The 19,596-nt window shown below is 38.5% G+C and overlaps 2 pseudogenes; both read right to left on the reverse strand.

Annotated features, from left to right (window-relative positions):
- Window positions 1-1,189: 1,189 nt before the first annotated feature.
- Window positions 1,190-2,336, reverse strand: LOC138145208 (KATNB1-like protein 1 pseudogene; annotated as a pseudogene).
- Window positions 2,337-13,317: 10,981 nt separating this feature from the next.
- On the reverse strand, window positions 13,318-14,271 carry LOC138145231 (protein YIF1B pseudogene; annotated as a pseudogene).
- Between the last annotated feature and the right edge of the window lie 5,325 nt (window positions 14,272-19,596).

The raw sequence follows: 19,596 nt of genomic DNA on the forward strand, positions 1-19,596 counted from the left end.
TTCCCTTCAACTATTCTCATACTGAGAAAAGTTTCATAAGGTACAATTATTGTTTTTCCATGTAGAAATGTATATAGTTCAACTTTGATAAGTTCCTTATGATTTCTTTTCCCTGTTTACCTTCTCATGCTTCTCTTGCTTCTTGTAGCTGAATGTCAAATTTTCTATTCAACTCTGGCTTTTTCATCAAGAATGCTTGAAAGTCCTTTATTCCACTGAATGATCTTATTTTCCCCTGAAACATGACACTCAGTTTTGCCGGGTAGGTGATTCTTTGTTTTAATCGCAGCTCCTTTGACCTCCAGAATATCATATTTGAAGCTCTTTGATCTATCAGTGTAGAAGCTGCCAGATCCTGGGTTATGCTATTATTTCTTTCCAGCTGCTTGTAATATTTTATCCTTGATCTGGGAACTCTGCATTCTGGCTATAATATTTATAGGAGTTTTTTTTTGGGGGGGAGATCTTTTTCAGGAGGTGATCTTTGGATTCTTTCAACCTCTATTTTGCCCTCTGGTTCTAAAACAATGGGGCAATTTTTTTAACATTTAATATTTTTACTCAAATAAAAGGAGTCTAAGTGACTCAGAACTGAAAGTAATAGAAATCCAAATATAAATTTTAAAAAGGGAATATAAATTAGCTACCTGTAAGGACATTTCCAGTTAAGCATTCATACAATTAATATTCAGTTTTTTATATTCACAGATACACACACACACACACACACTCAATTCTGGCAAAAAACCATAGAAAAATATCCTCAAGGTTTTCAAACTGTGTGATATAGTTTCCAAAATCATTATTCTACATGACTGTAAAACCCCTGATTTCATGACTGTATGCATGGCTGTTTTATAAGATATGAGTAACATAATAGATTGGATTTTTTAAAGATACTAATAATTAAGGCATCTTGCTTTACACAGTATAACAGTGTGAAAAATTATCCATTATTTGCTACATTGTTTTAAAAATCTTTAAAGTCTTTTCAATATGATCACAACGTAGAGGCACACATTTAGTGTTTTTTTTTTATAAAAAACAATCTTATAAAAATATTAATGGTGATTGGCCTTTGTGGTTCCTAGTAAAACGTCTTGCCCATTTTATCTTTCCACTGCAATAAGACACAGAAGCCCTTATACAACTTTCCCCCAAATAACCATAGAAATCCCCAACGCGGCAAAGGCGTACAATTTTCATAGTGCCCTTTCACCTCATTGAAATCGAAGATGCCCCTTGTGGATATTTTCCCACATCAATGTGAAGTAGATTCTTAGGATTTCATAAGTGGTTTCATTAAATGTCATTTTTGGAAGATTTCACTTCTTTCCTTGGTCCATAGTTCTCAGAAGAAACCTCTTTCTGGAAGCTACAAAGTCCAGGAATATTCAAAATTCTTCCTCAGGTGGTGATACTTCTCAATGAAATTGTAATAAATAAACATCTACATCCTTAGCTATATTACCAGTGTATCCTGGAACCAAGGTAAGATGGTTTTCTTGTTTCCACAATCCACTTGATTGTTGTTTTAAAATATCAACATTTCCATCTTTGGCTATTTCTGTATTAGCAAATAGTTCTGACCACCATCTTTTTATGACTGCTTGAATCCAGTTCAAACCAACTATCCCGTATTCTTCAAATTTGCTTTTAAGTAGTGATTTTACTAGAGGCAACAGATCTACACAACAGCCAAGTGAAATGTACTGCTTTTCTTCCTGTAAACTGCTGGTGAGCACAGGAAGGCAATCTACCACCACTCCAAGGTCTTATATCCTCACCAAGCAGGCTATCAATTCACTTATACTTCTCTTTCTCCAAAAAGTTAAAGCTACATTCAACCTCAGATTTCTACTGATAAGGACTTGTGCCATTGTCTCATGCTCCTGAGAAACCTCATTAAAAATCCACTATATTTTGATGATGCGCTTTCTGTGAAGAACTAGAATCACGGGAGTTAAGTAAAAATGCCCGACCTTCATGGCATAATTTTTCAGGCTGGTGGCCTGCACAAGCCAGTTATTTTCTTTATTTGCCACGTCACAGCACCTGCTTCTAGGGAAGTGTTTTCTTCTATAACAAGGATTTGGAAAATAATGATGAACTTTCTTTCTGTAATATGCTTCTTTGTGCAATTTGTCTGGACTTTTCACAGCATATCCAACTGTTCTATTTGTATAAGCAGCCAACTGTTTTGGAGATTTCTTACCCTCCTTCATGTTCTTATTAGTGAAATGAGAGATCCTTTTCCTAGGAAGATCAATGGAATGGCCCTCAATATACAAAAGGTTCTGTTTTCTGTCATTGTGGGCTTCAGATGCCAAAATCTCTTAAATCCCTGCTCATGGTAGAGTGGTGCCTCCTTAGCTGCAGCCCCAACAGCATAGAGCATCTCCAGGAACCCCAGAATACGGCCCCCAGACAATGCCATTCAAAAGAGCAACAATGGGGCAATTTTTCTTTAGAATTTCTTGAAGGATGGTTTCTAGGTCCTTTCTTTGATCATGGCTTTCAGGTAGTCCAATAATTTTTAAATTCTCTCTCTTAGATCTATTTTCCAGGTCAGTGGTTTTCCCAATGAGACATTTCACATTGCCTTCTATTTTTTATTTGTTTCGATTTGTTTAATAGTATCTTGATTTCTCATAAAGTCACTAGCTTTCATTTGATCCAATCTAATTCTGAAGGAATGATTCTCTTCAGTGAGCTTTTGTGATTCTTTTTCCATTTGGCAAATTTGACTTTTTAAGGCATTCTTCTCCTCATTGCCTTTTTGAGGCTCTTTCCTCTTTTGCCATTTGTGTTAGTCTTTTTTTTTAAGGTGTTATTTTCTTCAGTCAGGTTGTTGACTCTCATTTCATGATTTTGTGTCATTATTCTCACTTTTCTTCCAAATTTTCCCTCCACTTCTCTTATTTGCTTCACAAAATCCGTCTTAAGCTCCTCTATGGCCTGTAAGCAGCTCATATTTTTTCTTGGAAGCTTTTGGTGCAGGAGTTCTGACTTCATTGTCTTCCTCCTGTTCTCTGCTTTGATCTTTTTTTGCCCCCCAAATAGAAGTGTACAGTTGGATGGTTCTGTTTGATTTGCTCCCTTTGCCTGCTCATGTTGCCACTCAATTACTTGACTTTTGAGCTTTTTGCCACAGTAGAACTCTGCTACCAGAAAGGGGAGCTTTGTTCCAAATTGCTGGGGTTTTCTCAGCTGCTAGAGCTATTAGTTGGGTGCCCTCTCTGAAGCCTCCATTGGCTCTGGCACACTGGTCACACACCCCAGGACCTCCACCCCAGACAGTGATCCAGATTCAAGAAGATTAAAGCAAGAGTTATTACCCCTCTGACTGGTTTCTTTTTCCCCTGCAATCTGCAGGCCAGGAGCTCTGAAGTAGCCACGTGGAAGCAGCTTCAAGGCCATGGTGTCTCAGCTGCTTCTCCCTCCAGGGTATAAAGGCCGATCCACACTCCCAAACTCCAAGATCCCAAAGACCACACTGCACTGATCTCTCACTTTGTCCTTAGCATCTATGGGTTGATAATTCTGGAAACTGCTACAGCTGCTGGTGATCTGAAGTCCCTCCATCTGGCAGTTGGTTGTGGCTGCCCTGAGGGTAACACCTAGGGCTTGTGTGGGGCTTGGCTTGGCTACCAACACACTGGGCTGGCCAATTCCTGCCAGTCTGCTGGGCTGTTTTCAGTGGGAAGTTAGCTTCTCTCTTTTATTTTGTGGGTTCTATACCTCCAAAGGTTGTTTAGAGTTATTTTTTACATGAATTGGAGGAGGTGAAAGCACGAGCTGCACAGAAGTCCTGTTTCTACTCTGCCATCTTGACTCCACCTGCCTCAACAACCTCATTTTAAAGGCCAGGAAACTGAGGAGCAAAAAAATCAAATGACTTTGCTAAGGTCACACAAAGAATTACAGTTAGAATTAGAAGTCTGTCACTCAAATACAGTAGCACAACCTGAAAAGGGCAGGTGACATTTTTCATGATAATACAAAGGGGTAAATTATTATTATTATTATTTTGATTTTTGGAGGAGGGAGGGCAGGGCAATTGGGATAAAATGACTTTCCCAAGGTCATATGGCTATTTTTTTTTTTTGGTGTTTATTAAGTATCTGAGCGTGGATTTATCTCATGTCTTCCTGACTCCAGGACTGGTGCTCTATTTACTGTGCCATGTAGCCACCATAAAAGGGCAAATTATTAATCTATCATTTCCTGTTCTTAAAAGATGGGCTACAAAGGACAGGGCAGGATTGAGATACATTAACTTCTATATAGGAAATTGGGAGATGGCTGACTTTCAGTGCCCAAAGGAATGCTTACCTTTTATTATAATTATTTTCCTATTGGTCTTCCTTGTCTATTATAAATAAATTGTACTTCCCCCACTATTTTGTTTATATATGCATATCTTTACATATGTGTGTATATATACATATATATATACACATATAAATGTGTATGTACCCTATAATTAATGTATGCTTATTATATATACATATGTTAATATATACACATACATACTATCATTAATATTTGATTATAATGAGAAAAAGTTTTCTTAGTAAGGAAAAAATAAAAGGGGGAAACTGAGCATTAATTTAATTAGCCATGAACCCAAATTTGGATATCTGGCATAACAGAAGGAGCCTAATTATTAAACATCTCTATAGGTTTAATAGTTACCAGAATTTTTAAAATGATTGGCTTCATAGTATTCTTGTGACATATGCAAGAAGAGATTATGATCACCATTTTTTTTCAAAATTCTTTATTAACTTCTGATTGACATCATTTATTTCAGCAAGATTTGGTTACAAATTTTCTCCCTGTTTTTTCCCTATCCACTGCCCCAAAATAGCAGTCCCACAGGATATCCCCTCCTCGAAACTGCTCTCTCCCATATTTTCTCCCATACCCATTTTGACTTTTCTAGTGAATCTCTATGCCTCAGTGCCTGTAAATCTTATTTCCCAATAACATGTAAAATAGTATTAATAATAGTATATATATTTAAACATTTGGTTTTAAAACTTTGAATTGCAGGTTTATTCCCTTCCTCCCTTGTCACCCACCCTTCCTGGGAAGATAAGCAGTTCAGTATAGGTTGTACATGTGTGGCTAATGCAAAACAATAACATAGTAGATATATTGTAAAAGACTATATTTCCCTCCCTCATATCCCACCTCCCACTTGTTCTATTCTCTACTTTGATCCCATCCCTTTTCAAAAGTGAGTGCTTCCAACTTCCCTCCCCCCCAGCCTGCCCTACCTTCCATCATCACCCCTCTCATACCCTTCCCCCTTTACTCTCCTGGAGGGTGAGATACCCTATTTAGTGTGTATTTCATTCCTTCCCTGAGCCAAATTCAATGGAACTGAGGTTGACCCATTCCCTTTTGCCTTCCTTTCTTCCCCTCCATTGTGACCATTTTCCCTTGCCTCTTCTATGAGATAGTTTACCCCTTTCTGTCTCTCCCCATCTCCTCTTATTATATTCCCCTCTCACCTCTTAATTTCACCTTTTAAGTATCATCACTTCCTGTTAAATTGGTGCTGTGCCCTCTATCTATGTATACCTGTAAACATATGCAAATAAACCCTCATATATAGACACATATATTTCTATTCCCTTCAACTACAGAGAAAGGTTTCATAAGTTAAAATTATTGTTTTTCCATATAGGAATATATATAGTTCAACTTTGGTAAGTTCCTTATAATTTCTTTTCCCTGTTTACCTTCTCAGGCTTCTCTTGCTTCTTGTATCTGAATGTCAAATTTTCTATTCAACTCTGTTTTTTTCAACAAGAATACTTGAAAGTTCTTTATTTCACTGAATGACCATATTTTCCCGGGAAACATGATACTCAGTTTCACTGGGTAGGTGACTTGATTTTAATCCCAGCTCCTTTGACCTCCGGAATATCATATTCCAAGCCCTTCGATCCCACAGTGTGGAAGCTGCCAGATTCTGGGTTATCCTGATTGTGTTTCCACAATATCCAAATTGTTTCTTCCTGGCTGCTTGTAATATTCTCTCCTTAATCTGGGAATTCTGGAACCTGGCTATAATATTCCTAGGAGTTTTCTTTTGGGGATCTTTTTCAGGAGGTGATTGGTGGATTCTTTCAACCTCTATTTTGCCCTCTGGTTCTAAAACATCAAGGCAGTTTTCTTTGAGAACTTCCTGGATTATGATTTCTAGGTTCTTACTTTGATCATGGCTTTCAGGTAATCCAATAATTTTTAAATTATCTCTCTTGGATCTATTTTCCAGGTCAGTGGTTTTTTCTCATGAGATATTTCACATTGCCTTCTATTCTTTCATTTGTTTGGATCTGTTTAACAACATCGTGATTTCTTATAAAGTCATTAGCTTCCATTTGCTCCAATCTAATTCTGAAGCAAAGATTCTCCTCAGTGAGCTTTTGAGATTCTTTTTCCATCTGGCAAATTTGGGTTTTTAAGGTATTCTTCTCCTCATTGCCTTTTTGAGACACTTTTGCCATTTGAGTTAGTCTATTTTTTAAGGTATCATTTTCTTCAGTCAGGTTGTTGACTCTCATTTTGTAATTTTCTTGCATCATTCTCATTTCTCTTCCCAATTTTTCCTCCACTTTTCTTATCTGCTTCTTAAGGTCCTCTATGGCCTGTAACCAGCTCATATTTTCCTTAGAAGCTTTTGGTGCAGGAGTTCTGACTCCACTGTCTTCCTACTGTTCCATGCTTTGCTCCTTTTTGTCCCCCAAATAACAATCTAATGTTGGAATCTTCTGTCTACTTTTTTTCCTTTGCCTCATCATGTCACCCCTCAGTCACTTGACCCCTGGGCTTTTTGCCACAGTAGGACTCTGCCACCAGACAGGGGAGCTTTTGTCCCAAATGCTGGGGTTTTCTCAACTGCCAGAGGTATTAGATGGGTCCCCTCTCTGAGGTTTCCACACACTCTGGCAAGCTGGACACACATCCTAGGACCTCCACCCTAGACTGCAATCCAGATCAAAATAAGGTTAAAGCAAGAGCCATTACCCCTCAAACTGGTGCTTGGTCCCCCTAAACTCTGCAGGCCAGGAGCTGAAGACGTCATGTGGCCCTGGCTGGCTGTGCGGGGTCTTAGTGGCTTCTCACCCTGGGGGAAAAAGCCATTCACTCCCACTTACTGGGTCCCAAAGTTCAGACTGCACTGACCTCTCACTTTGTCCTTCGCATCTATGTGCTGATAAATCTGAAAGGGCCACAGCTTATGCTGATCTGGAGTCCCTCTGGCTTGCAGCTAGTCACACCTGCCCTGGGGCTAAAGTCTTGGTATGGGGCTGGGCTCAGCTTCCTGAGCACTGTGCTGGCCGATTCCTGGAGGTTAGCTTCTCTGTGTCATTTTGTGGGTTCTGCAGCTCCAAACTTTGTTTAGAGTCCCCTTTTTACATTGATTGGGAAAGGTGGAAGCCGGAGCTACAGGGAGGTCCTGCTTCTACTCCTCCACTCCGCCTATGATTACCATTTTGTAGCTCATCTAAGATGTAGGTTAATTTGGCCAAAGTCACAAATCTAGTAAGTGGCAGAGATAACTCTTCATCCCAGATCCCTAGTTCTTCATGTTCTAGGTGCTTTATATTATATTATACTGCTTCAAAGATAGTGAAGGTGAGGTCCCTTAGGTATGCCCATTAGGATGCATAGGTAGGCTGTAGGTATTAGAAGGAATACCTGAATTCCAACTCTATCTCATACACATACTATATGTATAGTACTGGGAAAGTCACTTAATCTCTATGAGCATAAGTCTCCTTATCTGGAGATAATAATAGCTTCTACCTCACAGGGTTATTATGTCAAATATTGCCTGCAAAATTCTTTGTAAACCTTAAAGAGCTATATAAATGCTAACCAATATCATTACTACTAATGCAAAGGTGAAAGGGATATCACTTCTTTTTAAATATGAAAAACAAAAAGAACAAAAAAGTACAACAAACACTTTGAATTTATAGCTGGACAGAGGGCAACATTTTGATTTTGATTTTCTGACACAGTTTGCCTTTTGAAAGTTAACAGGAGAGCATTTTCCTTTTGGCTTTCCTTTGGGGAAGAATTGTGGTTTTCTCTCCTTTCTTTTTTGATCCTTTCAAACCATAAATCAGATTAGACAAATGATGAGCAAGGTCCTGTTTACTACAAATTCTAACACATTGAAAGCTAACACAGAGCTAAAAAAAATAATCAAAAGGCTAGAGCTGTCTTATCCTTGGGGCTCAGAAGATCAGGGGATTCAGAGCTGGAAGTACCCTGTTCTCCTTGTGTTTTCATAGTTCAAAGAAGATATAGCTTATCCATAAAGGTAAATAAACTAGCTCTCTCTCTTTCGCTCTCTGTCCCCCTAGACACACATATGATGTTCAATCATTTTCAGTCATATTTGACTCTTCAGGACCTCTTTGGGGATTTTGGCAAAAATACTGAAATGGTTTTCCATTTCTTTCATTTTCTCATTTTACAGATGAGGAAACTGAGACAAACATGGTAAAGTGACTTGGCCAGATACACCTAACTAATGTCTGAGGCCAGATTTGAATTCATACCCTCAGGACTCCAAGCTCAGCACTCTATCCACTGTGCCACCTACTTGCATGTGTATATATGTATGTTCTATACAATCTCTTGCTTCGTGTACTATTTACTGCAATAAATTAGGGAAGGAGACCTGCATGACAATCCAGAAAAGGAGATGAGGAAGGAGTGATCAAATAGGTAGGAGGAAAATAAGTGTTGAGACGTGTCACACAAAAAATAACTAAGAGAAAAGAATATTGGAGGTGGCTAGGTGGCACAGTGAATTGAGCACTGGCCCTGGAGGAGTCAGGAGGATCTGAGTTCAAACGCATACTCAGACATTTAACACTAGCTGTGTGACCTTGGGCAAGACACTCAACCCCAATTGCCCTCCCTTCCTCATTCCAAAAAGAAAAAAACAGGAAAAAGAGAAGAGTGCCAAGGAGAAAAGGGTGATTAATTGTGTCAAAGGCTTCAGAGGCATCAAGAAGGATGCGGATTAAGGAAAAGACATTCAATTTGACAATTAGGAGATCGTGGGTAACATTGGCAACTTTTCTTCTTCTCTTCATCTGATATCACTCATGTGCCTTCTGCAAGCATCTCCTCCATCATCCCTTACTAACACAAACCTTCAAATTGCTAAGACAAACCTATCTACATGCACAAATGATGCCATTCAATCCTTTCTTCACAAAAAGTTCTCTTCCTCTATAATCCCACTCTCCAACGTATTTAATCTCCTTCTACCACTTGCTTTCAAACTGTCTAGAAACACAGCCTGTCTCCCCAGTCCTCAAACTAAAGAAAAAAAATGATTAAATTTGCTCATCCCTACTAATTATAAGCAATCATCCCATATCTCTCCCCACTTTTGTAACTAAATTCCTTGACAACGTCATCTACAATAGGAACTTCTACTGGGTTTCTTCTCATTCTCTTCTTAATTCTGTGCTTTGGTTTCCAATCTCATTTTTCCACTGAAATTGCCCTCTCCAAAGTATGATCAAGGGTGTAGAGAAGTTGGTTGCATCAAGGAGATGGATAACCTCTCCATCATTATCCTTAATATCTCTCTTCTCTCTTTTCATATAACCACCACCTAACATAAGGCTCTCATCACTTTCTTGAATTACGATACTAGCCTTATAATTGCTCTCCTGCATCCAGTTTCTTTCCTCTCTAACCCGTTCTTCATAGAACTACCAAATCCTCCTAAAACATAAATTTGACCATGTTTCTCCTGCTCAAATAACTTTAGTGGCTCCCTATTTCCTCGAAGAAAAATGCAAACTACTCTGGTGTTTAGAGATCTTCAGAATCTGGCAAAACCCGTCTTCTAAGCTCAAAGTATATTGTTCACCTTCGCACACTGTGTGGTCCAGATAAACTGGTCTACTGTTGTTCATGCAGACACTATTCCATCTCCAGTCTCTGTCCCTTTCCACAGGATGTCTCCTTTTCCTTGATTTCATTCTCTCCTCAACACTTCGCAGGGAATTAAGGGAATCACAAGCTCCCCTTAATGCTGAGCTCAAATGCTACTTCCTTGACTAGGTCTCTATGATTCCTATCCTTATGCCATATATTGTCTATATATCCATTTTACATTGACATCTATTTATGTGATGTTTTCCTCCAGTAGAATGGGAGGCATCCCAAGGCTTTGATTGTTTCTTTCTCATCTTTATATCCCTAGTGCATAACATAACACCTCACTCACACTAGGCATAAAATAAATGCTAGTTGAGTAAAAAAAAATGAATGACAGGAGAACTCACAATGATGGCAGCACAGATCCAAGGTATCATTGTCATGCAACTTTTCATTTCTTTCTATCTTATTTCCTTGACGAAGCTGTGTTAGTCTAAATAAGGCCTAATTCTTACTCTACATAGTGTCATATGTAGTACTTCCTCATTAAATGTATTAAATTAAGTGCTCAATTAATGTTTTATGAAATTGTAAATTATAGAAAGTCAGAGCTGAAAAGAAACTAAGAGACCATGCAATCTAAACTTTTCATTTTACAGATGAGGATACTGATTTACACAGGACTTACTATAGTGTGAGAACCACCATGTTAAATTCTGAGGACATGAAATGGTGGTATAAGGTATGATTCCTCACCTTCTTGGCCATATGGCCTAGTTGATGAGGCAAAATAATACATAAAAATTTTTGGTTTTCAATCATTTCAGTTGTGTTCAATTCTTTATGTTCCCTTTTGGGTATTTCTTAGCAAAGATATTGGAGTGGTTTGACATTTTCTTCAGCTCATTTTACAGATGAAGAACTGAGGCAAACAGGGTTAAGTGAGTTGTCTAGGGTCACACAGTAGTTGGTAAGTATCTGGGGCAAGATGTGAACTCAGGAAAATGAGTCTTCCTGATTCCAAGCCCAGTACTCTACTATCGCACCACTTACCTGACCCAATGTAAAGAATAATACATAACAATTGACAGGCCAAGGAGAAAAAGAAATGCTTAAATCAATCTATAATGAAATCACTTGAAAAAAGTAGAAATTGGTACATATTTGATCTCCTTGTCAACTATCTACTGTTAGGTTTCAAGTGGTCATTTACACATAGAGTGTTAATAAAAAGTGATTCACTGAATGAAGTTTTCATCTTAATGTGTGATGATGTTCAACCCCAGATGGCCTAAGTTCTCTTTTGAGACTCCTCTTCATTCTGTCAGAGTACATGGTGTGTATGATTCCATAGTCATTCAATCAGCAATAAAGACACTGATGTTTGGGTTCTGTCTCATTTCTTCACCATCGGCATCAAAGAATGGAATAATTAGCCAACCAATCATATTATTTTGATCATAGTTTCCCCTGTGCCCCCAGAATCATAACTTGTTTATTTCTCTGCAGTTTATTTCCTCAAAACAAGGACCTCAGTAAAATGCCTTTAGCTCTTCCTTAAGACCTGTGTAATTGTCTTTCAATATATTCAGAATATATTGTTTTTAGTTGAATGAATGCCATTAAATTTGGTTGTCATGTTTTTATCATCACTGAGTTATTTCAGGAGGTTTCTGTTTCAAAGGATATGACACTCTATATAAATCTGAAATGCCTCTCTGTCTCTCTGTATCTCTATTATTTGTCTCTCTCTGTATGAAAAGCATTAAGGTATGTCAGCAAAGACTTGGGAAAATGTTTTAAAATGTGTTTTCATCACATAATACGAAATTTTTTAAAAATCAAATGATGTACAGAATATTCCTCCATGCTCACAAGATCAAGAACTCCCAAGAAGACTCAATTAAAAGATAGATCAGACAGTTTGGTGCACAAAAATATATAGCCAAGATGAGGTAAAATAAATGGATCATGCGTAGAACCCACAGGATTATGAGGAGCCATCCAGGAGGCTAAAATTTAGCAAAATAGTTTAGTTTATTTGTTTTTGTTTGTTTTAAGATGGCAATAAACTTGGTGACTGAGACCATTGGTATTTATATTTAGTGTATCTGTGATCTTATATTTTAGATCAGCATGAATGAATAAGGGAATCCATCCATTACTAAGACCATGAAGGAAGAACAGGGAAGCCCTTTCTAGGAAAAGAGTTACAGATTGCTCAGGACATGAAAAACATTTGGATATCTATGAACACATGGACTCTTACCCATAGTACCTTTCCTGTTCCAGTCAACACATACATGTGAACTGAGAATATAAATCTCTCTGATTCTACCTATGTCCTGATGAGGTTGGCCAATTGATTTTTAATTTGGATATCTTCGATTTTGGGACATATTTTTGGCATTAGTAGTGAGTATTCTTTAGATAAAGAAAATAAATTATTCTTTTCAGGCAGTTCTAGGCATATGGAGCACATTTTTTGAAGTTAGAAAAGTTTTTGAAGGATAATACATTGTTTTATGTGAAGCAGTGTGACTTTTTTCTCTCCTAAAAAAAGCAAAAACAAAACAAAAACATTGAAGCAGCTATCCCCTGAAGCATTAGCTTTAGAAATGTCATCTATGCATTCTTCTCTTTATATTTTCTTCAGTATTAGGATTTCAAAAGTACAAAAGAACTAAGCGAACTGTCTTTAAAACATATCTATTCCCAACACAAAAATCACCATGATGTTTAACCTAATCACACTAAAAGATGTTTGACAATCAAGGTTCCATTCCATCTTAACACTGCTTGTAAAGTAAAGGAAATCATTACTAACATTCTTACCTTTCCCAAAAGACAAACCCAAGACCCAGTAACTTTCTTTTAAAAGTTTCTGCATGGGGTGGGGTGGAGGTGGGGGGCAGGGAACGGGACAATTCAGATTCCTTCTGGGAAGAACTTTTAAATCAGAGAACAGTCTAGCTGTATTGGAGCTTTTAGATTATCTAAGATGAGCCTTTTATAGGTTAGGAAAGAGAGGTCTAGATTGGCCACATGACTCATACAAGATCAAACATAAGGTTAAAACAACTAGAACTCAGATCGCTTAATTCTTTAAACATTGTTTTCTCCTTTCTTTCTCTCAAGCATAATAGGCAAGGAGGAGATGAATCTTTATGGAGAAGGCATGGCAGGTTCCACTCAAAGGGCTTGGGACTTTGTGGGGAGAGGGAGAATGGAGCCCTGACAGCTCAGTCCTGACTGCTGAACGCCCAAGCCTCCTCCACAGGCCCTCCAAGGGACTCCACTTCCTGCTTCTCACGTTTGCAGAGGTGAGAGGCCTGGTCCTCTCCAATCCCCACTCCAGGCCTGAGCAGCTTCAGCAGCCCCTCACCAGAGCCAGTGCATGAAGAGGGGCTGGGTGGCCACATTGGCTATGGTCAGGTACATGCACAGCCCCTTGCACCAGGACACCTTCAGCTGCCACTATGGATAGGATTTTCAGTCGAAGGGTCTGGATCATGAAGACAAAGATGGCCACGCAACGCCAGCTGAGCACCAGTCCTCCCAGAGAGCAGGCCAATCATGACCCCACTAATCATCCCTACATACTTGTACCCCAGGAAGGCCAGCAGGTCCATGGTGGTGAGGTCTGTGTTGACAGTGACCAGGTAGAGACTCTTCAGGGTGGTTGGCACCTCCACTGTGAGCCAAGCCAGGGCTGAGCTAACCTGCAGACCCAGGAGGTCGGAGAAGAACTTGTCCTGCGTCCGCAGCACCAGGCCAGCAGCAAGGTCGCATGTGATGAAGGCCATAGCTGGAATGTAGACATCTGGGGCATTGATGCCAAACCTCCAGGCACGTCCTTTTGGTACTGTATCTCCCAGTCCTGGTGCAGATAGGGAAACACCAAGAGCCCCACTTTCTTCCCCACATACACAGTGTTCACAGCAAAGTAATACTTCAGCTTGGTGACAGGAATGAAGGGCTCAATATTCTTGTCCACCAGCTCCTTGCCAGGCTGCACCCATAGGCTATCTCCATGTTGGATACAGGGTTAGCAAGGAAAGCTGGCTGTGAAGGGGAAGCACAGCCCAAGTCCCTGGGGGTCCAGTGGGCCAGATAGCTCCCAGGCCCATGGACCTAGCAGGTGTCATGGAAGGGCTGGTGGGGATCCACCAAGCTGGGATCCACCACTGGCACCCTTCTCTTCATGGGCTGCCCAGAGCTCCCAGCTGCATTCCAGACCAGGAGAGCCAAACTGGCCTTGATGGATGCCAAAAAGGGCCAATATATTTTCAAACATAATTGTTTTCTTTTTTTTCTGTTATAAAATATGAGCATAATACTTTTAATTTTTTCCCCATTTATTTCTACATTGGACTAGAGCCACATGCAGCATGTCATGGGTATTTTCCTCTAAACTTTCATAGCTTTTTGACTTTACCTTTCTTTTGTAAAAAGTGAAGCTTCTGCATCTCTCTTATGCTGGTATAACTTATTGTATGGAAACCAACCATAGAGGCTGTGAAGGTTGAAGAATTGTTTCAAACTCCTGTTTTATTTGTTCCTCTCATTTGACACTTGTATTGTTAAAGCATGTTTCTATGCTTGGAGCTTAGAAATAAATGTTTATTAAATGAATAATAAATAATATTTTGGCCTTCTAGAGCAAATACAGTCACACATATATTGTAGGTGTGAGTCTTTCCATATCTGTTCACACATTTTTGTGAGGCACACACTTTGCAAACCTTAAAGTTCTACATTTTAAAAGACTTTTTTTATACAGGTTCATTGTCTCCACCTAGATCTAGGTTCACTGAAGACAAGGAGGCAGAAGCACACTTCAATGAAAAGTATGTAGGGTTTGACCTCAACGAATCAAATTTCAAATCCCTCCTCTGCCACTTAACATATAATGCAACTTGAGTCCCTCTCTTATTTTAACTCCTCACAACTCAGTTTCTTTTTTTTTAATTCAAGAGGAGGCATTAGATGGCATTTAAGCTCCCTTCTATCTCTAAACCTTAATTTATGAATATACCCTAGGCTTTTTTTTAATATTCAGAGAATAGTACTTTATATACATATTAGGACAGCAGCTAGATGGCACAGTGGATACAGTGCTGGACCTGGAGTCAGGGAGATTCTTCTTCCTGAGTTCAATTTTGACCTGAGACACTTACTAGCTGTGTGACCTTAGGCAGGTCACTTAGCTCTGTTTACCTCAGTTTCCTCATCTGTAAATTGAGAGAATGCAGGAAATGGCAAATGACACCAGTATCTTGCCAAGAAAACTCCAAAACAGAGTCACAAAAAGTCAGATGTGACTAAACAACAATATACCTTCTAGGAATTTGATTTACATTGTCTAACTTTTTGATATAAATGACCAAAAGATTGCTTTTAAATAAATATTGGAACTTCATTTTTTCTTTTCCTTAAGGGAACTGGAAGAAATATAGTGTAAAGAGAATTACTCTGGATTAGAGGAAGGGGACTGGCTCTGAATCCTGGCTCTGACACTTCTTTACTCATGTGACTTGTCAAGTCACTTAAATTCACTGGGCCTCAGTTTCCTCTTCTGTTAAATGAAAGGAGTTGAGCTATAAAGTTGTTATTATCTCTTGCAGTTCTGAACTCTATAAACCTTTGAAATTGATTTTGTTCTAGGTAATAATAAATGTTTTAGAAAATATAATTCATTGGAATATGAGGAGGAATGAATCCATTTATCAACAAGCATTTCCTGAGCACCTACTGTATACCTAGAGATGGGTGGGTGGTATAGTGCCTAGAGTGTGAGAACTGGAGTTGGGAAGACATGCATTCAAATGTGACTTCAAACACTAGCCATGAGACCCTGGACACATTAATTCATCCCCATCTGCCTCATTTTCCTCATCTGAGAAAGAGGACAATATTAATAATACATCTCCCAGGGATGTTGTGAAGATTGAATGAGATAATCATTTTAAAGCGTTTTGCAAATCTTAAAGTACCATATAAATACTATTTTCATTATTAATTATTATTATTAATTATTATTACCAGGCACTGGGAATAAGAAGACAAAAGCAACAGAGCTTCTGCCCTCAAGAAGCTTATATTTTAATGAATGAAAAAAACACGTAATGGGGACCTAGGAAGAAGAATACACCTATATTTGGAAATATGCAGTGAATGATGGGGAGACCTGGTTTTGGAGAAGCATAGGTAAACTTATGAAAACCCAGGATCCCAATCACCAAATCTAGGAAAAGAATTCATCCTCTTCCATGGGGAGAGGTTAGAACAGGATGGTTGGAGTGTAGGCATCATGCTTTAGAAAATGGCTCAGAAGACAGGAAAATATTATTTTCTTCTAAACAATTTCCTTATCTTCTACATTATTCTTTAAATTTTAATTATTTTTGATTGTCAACCTGATATTTTTTTTTCTGTTCCTGTGTATCTCCTCATTTCTCTTAGAAAAATCACTACACCTCTTCCTATGACTTACTGGTGCTTTGTTTTTTGTTTTCTTTTTCCTTCATATTCCTTCTGGACTTAGAATTCTTACTGTGATTTTCCCTCTGTACAACTCTAATTATATCATGAATACAGTGAAAGATAGAATTCCATATATAAAATTCCAAGTATTTTGGAATTTCTCTTTTGCAGGGTGAAGGGTAACAGTATTAAAGGTTTAAAATTAGAGGAGAATGAGACCTTATAGGATCCTAGATCTTATATGTGGTTTAGGAGAATGAGCAAAGACTGTAACTTAGGGAACCTGGGTAGTAATAATGGCTCTGGTGCCCATGTGGCCTTGGGCAACTAATTCAACCTTTCATTAGCTGCTATTTCACTTGTGAACTAGACATAATATTACAGTTGTGTTTTTTTGCACAGGGTAAATGAGATAATAGTTAAAATATAAAGGCAGCAGGGTACAGTAGCAAAGCACCATAAAGAACAAGAGACTGGGAGTCAAGGGACCTGTATTCTAATCCTAGCTTTCCCATTTATTATTGATGTGAGAATTATCAAATGGTTTGATTTCCATATACCTCAATTTTCTTTTTTATACTTTCTTTTTCTTTTTTTTGGGGGGAAGGCTGGGCAATTGGGGTTAAGTGACTTGCCCAAGGTCACATGGCGAATAAGTGTTAAGTGTCTGGGGCCCGATTTGAACTCAGGTCCTTCTGTCTCCAGGGCCGGTGCGCTCGATCTCTCTCTCTCTGTCTCTCTCTCTCTCTCTGTCTCTCTCTCTCTCCCTCTCTGTCTCTCTCTCTCTCTCTGTCTCTCTCTCTGTCTCTCTCTCTCTCTCTGTCTCTGTCTCTCTCTGTCTCTGTCTCTCTGTCTCTCTGTCTCTCTGTCTCTGTCTCTCTCTCTCTCTGTCTCTCTGTCTCTCTCTCTCTCTCTCTCCTGTTGAACAAAAGGGGATGGTTGAACAACCAGATGATTTCAAAGTTCTTTTTAAATCTTAAAGCAGATAATTATTCTAGATATGAAAATATTTTCCTTTATAGGATTCTAGATGTGAAAATGGTTCGAGACATTAAATGGGGAATATAAGAAAACCCAGGAATAGGAAAAAATGGATGAGTGGAATAAAGGGAAGAGAAAATTACCTTCCTTTTTTTTTCTCCATGGTCTTAAGGAGAACAATAAGAGAGAATACATGTCTTTTGTTACCTGCCCACAAACTCTTCTAGATATTTTGATCATACATTTTATACTTCCAGGGCACCCAGTCATCAAATTCTGCCCTTTAAAAATTTGTGTTGGAACAAAGTCAGGACATGGCCTCTGTCCAGAGGCGCTACCTTGACTGATTTTTTCTATCCTCGCTCTCTGCTGGGGGATTTCTACCTCTGTAGGGCAAGTCTTGTGGAAACTTTACACTTTTCTACAGACTAGGTTATAAAAATGCATCAGATGTTGTTTTTGGCAGCTCTTTGACTTCTATTAGGTGCATGGAGCCTTCTTGTGTGTTCTGGGAGATGTTTACACAGCTAACTGAAGCCCAACTGTTTTCATTTGCATCAGCTTGTAAAGGTTCTAGTTGTACCCAAGTGGTAGCTGAAACATACTTAAGGAATCATATTAGGAGGAAAGAAATTACTCTTGTGCTGCCTCCTGCCACTCTGTTTTCTTTTGATAGGGCCCCGAAGCTTTGTTTTGCACTGCAAAGGGAGAAATAGTCCTGGGAAGAGACCTGAGGGGCCAGTAATATGGAGGGAGGAAAAGAGAAAATTGCAGGGATGGCTGAAGAACAGAGCCCCTGCTCCCTTCTCTAAACCAGGGCTCAGCAAACTGAATAGCCCTGAATGCCTCTCATGGGTAATAAAAACCAGACTGGGGTGAATAGAAAGAAGGGAGAAAAGATATGTAATGAGAGGAAATTTAAAAAGAAATAAGCAGGAAGGAAAAATAATTAAAATGAGAGAGAACATACACTAGTGGATGGCATCCTGGCCTATGTGGCTTTGGGGAACTGGACCCATCTGGTCCTTAGTTTCCAAATCTATAAAATGGAAACATTAACACTTATCCACTATGTTGATAAAGTTGTTTTATGAATAAAATAATAGGTGTTTTGAAAAGTTAATAGTATTATTCAAATGTAATGCATAATAACTTATTTTACAGAGAATATAGTAGAGGTTTTCATATATAAATAGATTTTCAGAGGTGCTAAATTGGTATCTAGAGAGTTTAGCCCTTCTTACATACCATAGAGCATGATCAGATAATGTGCTGTTCTTTTATTCTGTCTCTCTACTTTTCTAAGTTCTTACTTGACAGTCTTGTCCTTTTGCTGCCTTCCTTCAGTGCCCCATTCTGATTTGAGACTATTTTCTCCATGAACCCGATTAATACCATTGGTCAAAAGGCGTCACAGAGTGTTAAGACCATAGAATCTTACAGCATGAAGAGACCTTAAATCATCACATTGAAACACCTCATTTAAACTTGAAAAGATTGTGTCCCTGAGAAAAAGTGACTTGCTCAAGCACACACGTGACAGCATGCCAAAAATGAAATTAAACATCAAGATCACAATCCCAGAGTCATAGAATATGAGCTTTAAAACGGGACCTCAGAGATCATCCTATGTAATTGTTTTGTCCACTATACCATAATGACTTCTAGGGTGATGTTTTCAGGTTACCTTTGAAATCTGAATCAAAATGTAAATTTTTTCTTTTCTTTTTAAAGTTGCATTTCTAAACCAAAAAAACTGATCATCTTCCTATGTTCCTAGATGGGGAATAAAGTTGATTTAAGAGGAATTTTGGATAAAACATAACATACTGGTGATTTATTAAACTTAATCTCCTCAATCTCTGCACTCACCACATCTCTACTAGATTACTTTCCATATCCACACTATCTTTGTATGACCTTTGTACCCTATCTGAGTACTATAGGCTAAGGGAACATATGTATCTGTATAAAAAGAATGTATAGACTTCTGAGATAGGAAGACTCCTTCTTGGCTCTAAAAATAAATACATAAATTAATAATGCCCCCTTTGAAATCTAAAGGGAAGATTATAACAATCTACATTTATCTAGAGTTGTAAAGTTTACTAAGTGGTTTTTATACATATGAGAGTTGCTATTGTTATATCTATTTTGCAGATGTGTAAACTGAGGCTCAGAGAGTTTAAATGA

The sequence above is a fragment of the Petaurus breviceps genome, unplaced genomic scaffold (genome assembly GCF_028583685.1).
Source record: "Petaurus breviceps papuanus isolate PSGF00001 unplaced genomic scaffold, PetGlider_PUasm1.0 90731, whole genome shotgun sequence".
In the NCBI taxonomy this organism is placed as follows: Eukaryota; Metazoa; Chordata; class Mammalia; order Diprotodontia; family Petauridae; genus Petaurus; species Petaurus breviceps.